Raw genomic sequence first — 10,724 nt, forward strand, 5'->3', positions numbered from 1 at the left:
CACCGACACCATCATCATGGAGGTCGCCACGGACGCCGTGGCCGAGGCTGACAAGGTCTTCACCGAGGAGGCCGCCGAGACCGCGGCCGAGGAGGCCGCCAAGGGGCCTGCCAGGGAGACCGGCGAGGCTGCCGCCGAGGAGGCCGGCAAGGGCGCTGCCGGGGAGGCCGGCAAGGGCGCTGCCGGGGAGGAGGTGGTTGACGTCCAACCCTCCTCGTCCGCTGCTTCCGTCTCACGCAAATATCTGAAGGTGAGCGATGACTTGTTCGTCCACCTCCCCGGGATGGCAAGCACCAGGGCGCCAGACGAGGGCGAGGTGTTCGATGATGAAGTGCTCGCCGCCACTGGGCTCGAGGTCGTCGAGGAACCGAGCGTCGATGGCGGTGGCACCCAGGAGGAGCAGCTTCTTCAGGCAATGGGCGCCAGCTTCTGGAAGCTACAGGCGCTCCATCGCGCCCGCCCGGACAAGGCGAAGTCCAGGGAGGCGGTGGCGGGCAAGGCGGAGGCAGACCTCGGGAAGCGCGTCACCGAGGCGCAGGCCTGGTTCCATCAGGCCCACGAGGAGCTGAAGGCCGCCCAAGGCTAGCTGACGGAGCGCGAGCTGGAGCTTCTCCTGAAGCAGGCCGACATCGAGAAAGCCCAGGAGGCAACAAGGGAAGAGGCCTTGATATGTCTCCAACGTATCTATAATTTTTGATTGTTCCATGCTATTATATTACCCCTTTTGGATGTTTATGGGCTTCATTTTACACATTTATATCATTTTTGGGACTAACCTACTAACCGGAGGCCCAGCCCGCATTGCTTTTTTTTTGCCTATTTCAGTATTTCGAAGAAAAGGAATATCAAACGGAGTCCAAACAGAATGAAACCTTCGGGAGCGTGATTTTTGGAATGAACGTGATCCGGAGAGCTTGGAGTGCAAGTCAAGAAGCAGCCGACGGCTCCACGAGATAGGAGGCCGCGCCCCCCCTGTCTCGTGGGCCCCTCGGGCGGCCACCGACGTACTTCTTCCTCCTATATATACCTATGTACCCCGAAAACATCCAGGGGCACCACGAAACACAATTTCCACCACCGTAACCTTCTGTATCCGCGAGATCCCATCTTGGAGCCTTCGTCGGCACTCTATCAGAGGGGGAATCGGCCATGGAGGGCCTCTACATCAACATCCTTGCCCCTCCGATGAGTTGTGAGTACTTTACCACAGACCTATGGGTCCATAGTTATTAGCTAGATGGCTTCTTCTCTCTTTTTGGATCTCAATACAATGTTCTCCCCCTCTCTTGTGGAGATCTATTCGATGTAAACTCTTTTTGCGGTGTGTTTGTCGAGATCCGATGAATTGTGGGTTTATGATCAAGTTTATCTATGAATAATATTTGAATCTTCTCTGAATTCTTTTATGTATGATTGAGTTATCTTTGGAAGTCTCTTCGAATTATCAGTTTGGTTTGGCCTACTAGATTCGTCTTTCTTGCCATGGGAGAAGTGCTTATCTTTGGGTTCAATCTTGCGGTGTCCTTACCCAGTGACAGAAAGGGTTGCAAGGCACGTATTGTATTGTTGCCATCGAGGATAACAAGATGGGGTTTATATCATATTGCACGAGTTTATCCCTCTACATCATGTCATCTTGCTTAATGCGTTACTCTGTTCTTATGAACTTAATACTCTAGATGCATGCTGGATAGCGGTCGATGTGTAGAGTAATAGTAGTAGATGCAGGCAGGAGTTGGTCTACTTGTTATGGACATGATGCCTATATACATGATCATGCCTAGATAATCTCATAACTATGCGCTTTTCTATCAATTGCTCGTCAGTAATTCGTTCACCCACAGTAATACTTATGCTATCTTGAGAGAAGCCACTAGTGAAACCTATGGCCCCGGGGTCTATATCTTATCATATTTGCTTTCAATCTACTTTTATTTGCATCTTTACTTTTTGCATCTATATTATAAAATACCAAAAAAATATTTATCTTATCATACTATCTTTATTAGATCTCACTTTCGCAAGTGGCCGTGAAGGGATTGAGAACCCCTTTATTGCGTTGGTTGTGAGTTCTCAGTTTGTTTGTGTAGGTGCGTGGGACTTTTGAGGAGCCTCCTACTGGATTGATACCTTGGTTCTCAAAACTGAGGGAAATACTTACGCTACACTTGCTGCATCACCCTCTCCTCTTCGAGGAAAACCAATGCAAGCTCAAGACGTAGCAGGCCTCCAAAGCCGAGGTCGCCCGGTCCCAACGCCAGGCCGAGCTGGACTCTCAGGAGGAGGACCTCGTCGCCCATGAGGCAGCGCTCGCTGTCACACTCCGCGGCAAGGACGAGGAGATCGAGAAGCTTGCCGCAACTCGGACCTGGGAGCTGGAGCATAAGCACAAGGAAGCGCTTGATGCCCAAGCTCTGGCCCACGGCAAGAAGGTGAAGGAGCTGGAGGTGGAGCGGGATGGCCTGAAGAACAGGACCGAGGAGCTGGCGAAGGAGAGGGATATGGCTAATTGCGCCTTGACTGTGGCGCAGGACGACATCCTTTCCAAAGCCGAGCAGCTCTCCCGCGCCAACGACTCCGTCAAGGACCTGAAGCTAAAGCTGGAGGGTCTTGAGAAGACGCTTTTGGAGGCCAAAGCCCGGGAGGAGGCCCTGACCAAGGGCCTGGAGACGGGGAAGCAGTTGCGGAAGGACGATGCCGCCACTCATGAGGATCTCGTGAGGGGCGAGAACCTTTGGATCAGTCGCCTCGTCGACTTCGCCAACAGGACCACCGAGAAGCTAGCTGACATGGGGATGCCGGACGTGAGGTACACCCCGGAGCCGAACGTGAGCCCCAACGCCAGGCTGACCCTGTTCTTCGAGGGCGTCCTTGGAACCCTGGAACGATTCAACTCCAACAAGGCGAGCTCCCTGGCCAGCGAGGCCCGGATACTTTGCCGGGGCGCCATGACCAAGGTCCTCACCAAGCTGGCATACTGGAACCCCAACCTTGACTTCAACGCTGCGCTGGATCACTTGCCGGATGATGCAGACCTCACGGTGCTCAAGGAGCGTATCGAGCCCATCGCCAGTCGCGTCGGCGGAATTCAGAGGGTAGAGGGCCATCGCCGGGATTAAGCTGTTGGGGAACGTAGTAATATCAAAAAAAATCCTACGCACACGCAAGATCATGGTGATGCATACTAACAAGAGGGGAGAGTTTTGTTCATGTACCCTCGTAGACCGAAAGCGGAAGCGTTAGCACAACGCAGTTGATGTAGTCATACGCCTTCACGATCCGACCGATCAAGTACCGAACGTACGGCACCTCCGAGTTCAGCACATGTTCAGCTCGATGACATCCCTCGAACTCCGATCCAGCCGAGCTTTGAGGGAGAGTTCTGTCAGCACGACGGCGTGGTGACGATGATGATGTTTTACTAACGCAGGGCTTCGCCTAAGCACCACTACGATATTATCGAGGTGGATTATGGTGGAGGGGGCACCACACACGACTAAGAGATCCAAGGGATCAATTGTTGTGTTTAGAGGTGCCCCCCTACCCCCGTATATAAAGGGTCAAGGGGAAGGGGGCGGCCGGCCAGGAGGAGGCGCGCCAGGGAGGAGTCCTACTCCCACCGGGAGTAGGACTCCCTCCTTTCCTAGTTGGAGTAGGAGGGGGAAGGAAGGGAGAGAGGAGAGGAAGGAAAGGGGGTGCCCCCCTCCTTGTCCTATTCGGACTGGGGGGAGGGGGCGCGCGGCCTGCCCCAGCCACCCCTCCTCTTCTCCACTTTGGGCCCATGAGGCCCATTAACCCCCCAGGGGGTTCCGGTAACCCCCCGGTACTCCGGTATATGCCTGAAACCACCCGAAACTATTCCGGTGTCCGAACATAGTCATCCAATATATAGATCTTTACGTCTCAACCATTTCGAGACTGTTCATGATGTCCATGATCACATCCGGGACTCCGAACTACCTTCGGTACATCAAAACATATAAACTCATAATATAACCGTCATCTAACTTTAAGCGTGCGGACCCTACGGGTTCGAGAACTATGTAGACATGATCGAGACACGTCTCCGGTCAATAACCAATAGCGTAACCTGGATGCTCATATTGGCTCCTACATATTCTACGAAGATCTTTATCGGTCAAACCGCATCACAATATACGTTGTTCCCTTTGTCATCGGCATGTTACTTGCCTGAGATTCGATCGTCGGTATCTCAATACCTAGTTCAATCTCGTTACCGGCAAGTCTCTTTACTTGGTATGTAATGCATCATCCCGCAACTAACTCATTAGCTACATTGCTGCTTATAGTGATGTACATTACCGAGAGGGCCCAGAGATACCTCTCCGACAATCGGAGTGACAAATCCTAATCTCGAAATATGCCAACTCAACATGTACCTTCTGAGACACCTGTAGAGATCCTTTATAATCACCCAGTTACGTTGTGACATTTGGTAGCACACAAAGTGTTCCTTTGGTAAACGGGAGTTGCATAATCTCATAGTTGTAGGAACATGTATAAGTCATGAAGAAAGCAATAGCAACATACTAAACGATCAAGTGCTAAGCTAACGGAATGGGTCAAGTCAATCACATCATTCTCCTAATGATGTGATCCCATTAATCAAATGACAACTCATGTCTATGGTTAGGAAACACAACCATCTTTGATCAACGAGCTAGTCAAGTAGAGGCATACTAGTGACACTATGTTTGTCTATGTATTCACACATGTATTATGTTTCCGGTTAATACAATTCTAGCATGTATAATAAACATTTATCATGATATAAGGAAATAAATAATAACTTTATTATTGCCTCTAGGGCATATTTCCTGCAGTCTCCCACTTGCACTAGAGTCAATAATCTAGATTACACAGTAATGATTCTACCACCCATGGAGCCTTGGTGCTGATCATGTTTTGCTCGTGGAAGAGGCTTAGTCAATGGGTCTGCAACATTCAGATCCGTATGTATCTTGCAAATCTCTATGTCTCCCACCTGGACTTGGTCCCGGATGAAATTGAAGCGTCTCTTGATGTGCTTGGTTCTCTTGTGAAATCTGGATTCCTTTGTCAAGGCAATTGCACCAGTATTGTCACAAAATATTTTCATTGGACCCGATGCACTAGGTATGACACCTAGATCGGATATGAACTCCTTCATCCAGACTCCTTCATTTGCTGCTTCTGAAGTAGCTATGTACTCTGCTTCACATGTAGATCCCGCCATGACGCTTTGTTTAGAACTGCACCAACTGACAGCTCCACCGTTCAATAGAAACATGTATCCGGTATGCGATTTAGAATCGTCTGGATCAGTGTCAAAGCTTGCATCGACGTAACCATTTATGACTAGCTTTTTGTCACCTCCATAAACAAGAAACATATCCTTAGTCCTTTTCAGTTATTTCAGGATATTCTTGACCGTTGTCCAGTGATCCACTCCTGGATTATTTTGGTACCTCCCTGCTAAACTTATTGCTAAGCATACATCAGGTCTGGTACACAGCATTGCATACATGATAGAGCCTATGGCTGAAGCATAGGGAACATCTTTCATTTTTTTCTCTATCTACTGCTGTGGTCGGGCATTGAGTCTGACTCAACTTCACACCTTGTAATACAGGCAAGAACCCTTTCTTTGCTTGATCCATTTTGAACTTTTTCAAAACTTTATCAAGGTATGTGCTTTGTGAAAGTCCAATTAAGCGTCTTGATCTATCTCTATAGATCTTGATGCCCAATATATAAGCAGCTTCACCGAGGTCTTTCATTGAAAAACTTTTATTCAAGTATCCCTTTATGCTATCCAGAAATCCTATATCATTTCCAATCAACAATATGTCATCCACATATAATATTAGAAATTCTACAGAGCTCCCACTCACTTTCTTGTAAATACAGGCTTCTCCAAAAGTCTGTATAAAACCATATGCTTTGATCACACTATCAAAACGTTTATTCCAACTCCGAGAGGCTTGCACCAGACCATAGATTGATCGCTAGAGCTTGCACAATTTGTTAGCACCTTTTGGATCGACAAAACCTTCTGGTTGCATCATATACAACTCTTCTTCCAGAAATCCATTTAGGAATGCAGTTTTGACATCCATTTGCCATATTTCATAATCATAAAATGCGGCAATTGCTAACATGATTCAGACAGACTTAAGCATCACTACGGGTGAGAAAGTCTCATCGTAGTCAACCCCTTGAAATTCTCGAAAACCTTTCGCAACAAGTCGAGCTTTGTAGACAGTAACATTACCATCAGCGTCAGTCTTCTTCTTGAAGATCCATTTATTCTCGATGGCTTGCCGATCATCGGGCAAGTCAACCAAAGTCCATACTTTGTTCTCATACATGGATCCCATCTCATATTTCATGGCCTCAAGCCATTTTGCGGAATCTGGGCTCATCATCGCTTCCTCATAGTTCGTAGCTTTGCCATGGTCAAGTAACATGACCTCCAGAATAGGATTACCGTACCACTCTGGTGCGGATCTTACTCTAGTTGACCTACGAGGTTCGGTAGTAACTTGATCTGAAGTTTCATGATCAATATCATTAGCTTCCTCACTAATTGGTGTAGTCGTCACAGGAACCGATTTCTGTGATGAACTACTTTCCAATAAGGGAGCAGGTATAGTTACCTCATCAAGTTCTACTTTCCTCCCACTCACTTCTTTCGAGAGAAACTCCTTCTCTAGAAAGGATCCAAATTTAGGAACAAAAGTCTTGCCTTCAGATCTATGATAGAAGGTGTACCCAATAGTCTCCTTTGGGTATCCTATGAAGACACATTTCTCCGATTTGGGTTCGAGCTTATCAGGTTGAAGTTTTTTCACATAAGCATCGCAGCCCCAAACTTTAAGAAACGACAACTTTGGTTTCTTGCCAACCCACATTTCATAAGGCGTCGTCTAAACGGATTTTGATGCTGCCCTATTTAACGTGAATGCGGCCGTCTCTAAAGCATAACCCCAAAACAATAGCGGTAAATCAGTAAGAGACATCATAGATCACACCATATCTAGTAAAGTACGATTACGACGTTCGGACGCACCATTACGTTGTGGTGTTCCGGGTGGCGTGAGTCGCGAAACTGTTCCGCATTGTTTCAAATGTAAACCAAACTCGTAACTCAAATATTCTCCTCCACGATCAGATCATAGAAAATTTATTTTCTTATTATGATGATTTTCCACTTCACTCTGAAATTCTTTGACTTTTTCAAATGTTTCAGACTTATGTTTCATTAAGTAGATATACCCATATCTGCTCAAATCATCTGTGAAGGTGAGAAAATAACGATACCCGCCGTGAGCCTCAATGTTCATTGGACCACATACATCAGTATGTATGATTTCCAACAAATCTGTTGCTCGCTCCATAGTTCCAGAGAATGGCATTTTAGTCATCTTGCCCATGGGGCATGGTTCGCAAGTACCAAGTGATTCATAATCAAGTGATTCCAGAAGTCCATCAGTATGGAGTTTCTTCATGCGCTTTACACCAATATGACACAAACGGCAGTGTCACAAATAAGTTGCACTATCATTATCAACTCTGCATCTTTTGGCTTCAACATTATGAATATGTGTATCACTACTGTCAAGATTCAATAAAACTAGACCACTCTTCAAGGGTGCATGACCATAAAAGATATTACTCATATAAATAGAACAACCATTATTCTCCGATTTAGATGAATAACCGTCTCACATCAAACAAGATCCAGATATAATGTTCATGCTAAACGCTGGCACCAAATAACAATTATTCAGGTCTAAAACTAATCTCGAAGGTAGATGTAGAGGTAGCGTGCCGACCGCGATCACATCGACTTTGGAACCATTTCCCATGCGCATCGTCACCTCATCCTTAGCCAATCTTCGCTTAATCCACAGTCCCTGTTGCGAGTTGCAAATATTAGCAACAGAACCAGTATCAAAATACCCAGGTGCTACTGCGAGCATTAGTAAGGTACACATCAATAACATGTATATCACATATACCTTTGTTCACCTTGCCATCCTTCTTATCCGCCAAATACTTGGGGCAGTTCTGCTTCCAATGACCAGTCTGCTTGCAGTAGAAGCACTCAGTCTCGGGCTTAGGTCCAGACTTGGGTTTCTTCTCTTGAGCAGCAACTTGTTTGCCATTCTTCTTGAAGTTCCCCTTCTTCTTCCCTTTACCCTTTTTCTTGAAACTGGTGGTCTTGTTGACCATCAACACTTGATGCTCCTTTTTGATTTCTACCTCCGCAGCTTTTAGCATTGCGAAGAGCTCGGGAATAGTCTTGTTCATCCCTTGCATATTATAGTTCATCATGAAGCTCTTATAGCTTGGTGGCAGTGATTGAAGAATTCTGTTAATGACACTATCATCAGGAAGATTAACTCCCAGTTGAATCAAGTGATTATTATACCTAGAAATTTTGAGTATATGTTCACTGACAGAACTATTCTCTTCCATCTTGCAGCTATAGAACTTATTGGAGACTTCATATCTCTCAATCCGGGCATTTGCTTGAAATATTAACTTCAACTCCTCGAACATCGCATATGCTCCATGACGTTCAAAAAGTTGTTGAAGTCCTGGTTCTAAGCCGTATAGCATGGCACACTGAACTATCGAGTAGTCATCAGCTTTGCTTTGCCAGACGTTCTTAACATCGTCAGTTGCATCTGCAGCAGGCCTGGCACCCAGCGGTGCTTCCAGGACGTAATTCTTCTGTGCAGCAATGAGGATAATTCTCAAGTTACGGACCCAGTCCGTGTAATTGCTACCATCATCTTTCAACTTAGCTTTCTCAAGGAACGCATTAAAATTCAACGGAACAACTGCACAAGCCATCTATCTACAACAAACATAGACAAGCAAAATACTATCAGGTACTAAGTTCATGATAAATTTAAGTTCAATTAATCATATTACTTAAGAACTCCCACTTAGATAGACATCCCTCTAATCATCTAAGTGATCACGTGATCCAAATCAACTAAACCATGTCCGATCATCACGTGAGATGGAGTAGCTTTCAATGGTGAACATCACTATGTTGATCATATCTACTATATGATTCACGCTCGACCTTTCGGTCTCAGTGTTCCGAGGCCATATTTGTATATGCTAGGCTCGTCAAGTTTAACCTGAGTATTCCACGTGTGCAACTGTTTTGCACCCATTGTATTTGAACGTAGAGCCTATCACACCCGATCATCACGTGGTGTCTCAGCACGAAGAACTTCCGCAACAGTGCATACTCGGGGGGAACACTTATACCTTGAAATTTAGTGAGAGATCATCTTATAATGCTACCGTCAATCAAAGCAAAATAAGATGCATCAACGATAAACATCACATGCAATCAATATAAGTGATATGATATGGCCATCATCATCTTGTGCTTGTGCCTCCGTCTCCGAAGCACCGTCATGATCACCATCGTCACCGGCGCGACACCTTGATCTCCATCGTAGCATTGTTGTCGTTTCGTCACCTATTGCTTCTACGACTATCGCTACCACTTAGTGATAAAGTAAAGCAATTACAGAGCGATTGCATTGCATACAATAAAGCGACAACCATATGGCTCCTGCCAATTGCCTATAACTCGGTTACAAAACATGATCACCTCATACAATAAAATATAGCATCACATCTTGCCATATCACATCACAACATGCCCTGCAAAAACAAGTTAGACGTCCCCTACTTTGTTGTTGCAAGTTTTACGTGGCTGCTACGGGCTGAGCAAGAATCGTTCTTAGCTACGCATCAAGACCACAACGATAGTTTGCCAAGTTAGTGTTGTTTTAACCTTCTCAAGGACATTCGGGCGTAGCCACACTCGGTTCAACTAAAGTTGGAGAAACTGACACCCGCCAGCCACCTATGTGCAAAGCACGTCGGTAGAACAAGTCTCGCATAAGCGTACGCGTAATGTTGGTCCAGGCCGCTTCATCCAAAAATACCGCCGGACCAAAGTATAACATGCTAGTAAGCAGTATGACTTGTATCACCCACAACTCACTTGTGTTCTACTCGTGCATATAACATCTACGCATAAAACCAGGCTCGGATGCCACTGTTGGGAACGTAGTAATTTCAAAAAAATTCCTACGCACACGCAAGATCATGGTGATGCATAGCAACGAGAGGGGAGACTGTTGTCCACGTACCCTTGTAGACCAAAAGCGGAAGCGTTAGCACAACGCGGTTGATGTAGTCGTACGTCTTCACGATCCGACCGATCAAGTACCGAGCGTACGACACCTTCGAGTTCAGCACATGTTAAGCTCAATGACGTCCCTCGAACTCCGATCCAGCCAAGCTTTGAGGGAGAGTTCCGTCAGCATGACGGCGTGGTGATGATGATGACGTTCTACCGATGCAGGGCTTCGCCTAAGCACCGCTATGATATTATCGAGGTGGCTTATGGTGGAGGGGGGCACCGCACACGGCTAAGAGATCTAAGGGATCAATTGTTGTGTCTAGAGGTGCCCCCCTGCCCCCGTATATAAAGGATCAAGGGGGAGGGGGCGGCCGGCCAGGAGGAGGCGCGCCAGGGAGGAGTCCTACTCCGACTCCCTCCTTTCCTAGTTGGAGTAGGAGGGGGAAGGAAGGGAGAGAAGAGAGGAAGGAAAGGGGGGCACCGCCCCCCTCCTTGTCCTATTTGGACTGGGGGGGGGAGAGGGCGCGCGGCCTGCCCT

The sequence above is a fragment of the Triticum dicoccoides genome, chromosome 2B (assembly GCF_002162155.2).
Source record: "Triticum dicoccoides isolate Atlit2015 ecotype Zavitan chromosome 2B, WEW_v2.0, whole genome shotgun sequence".
NCBI classification, from domain to species: domain Eukaryota; kingdom Viridiplantae; phylum Streptophyta; class Magnoliopsida; order Poales; family Poaceae; genus Triticum; species Triticum dicoccoides.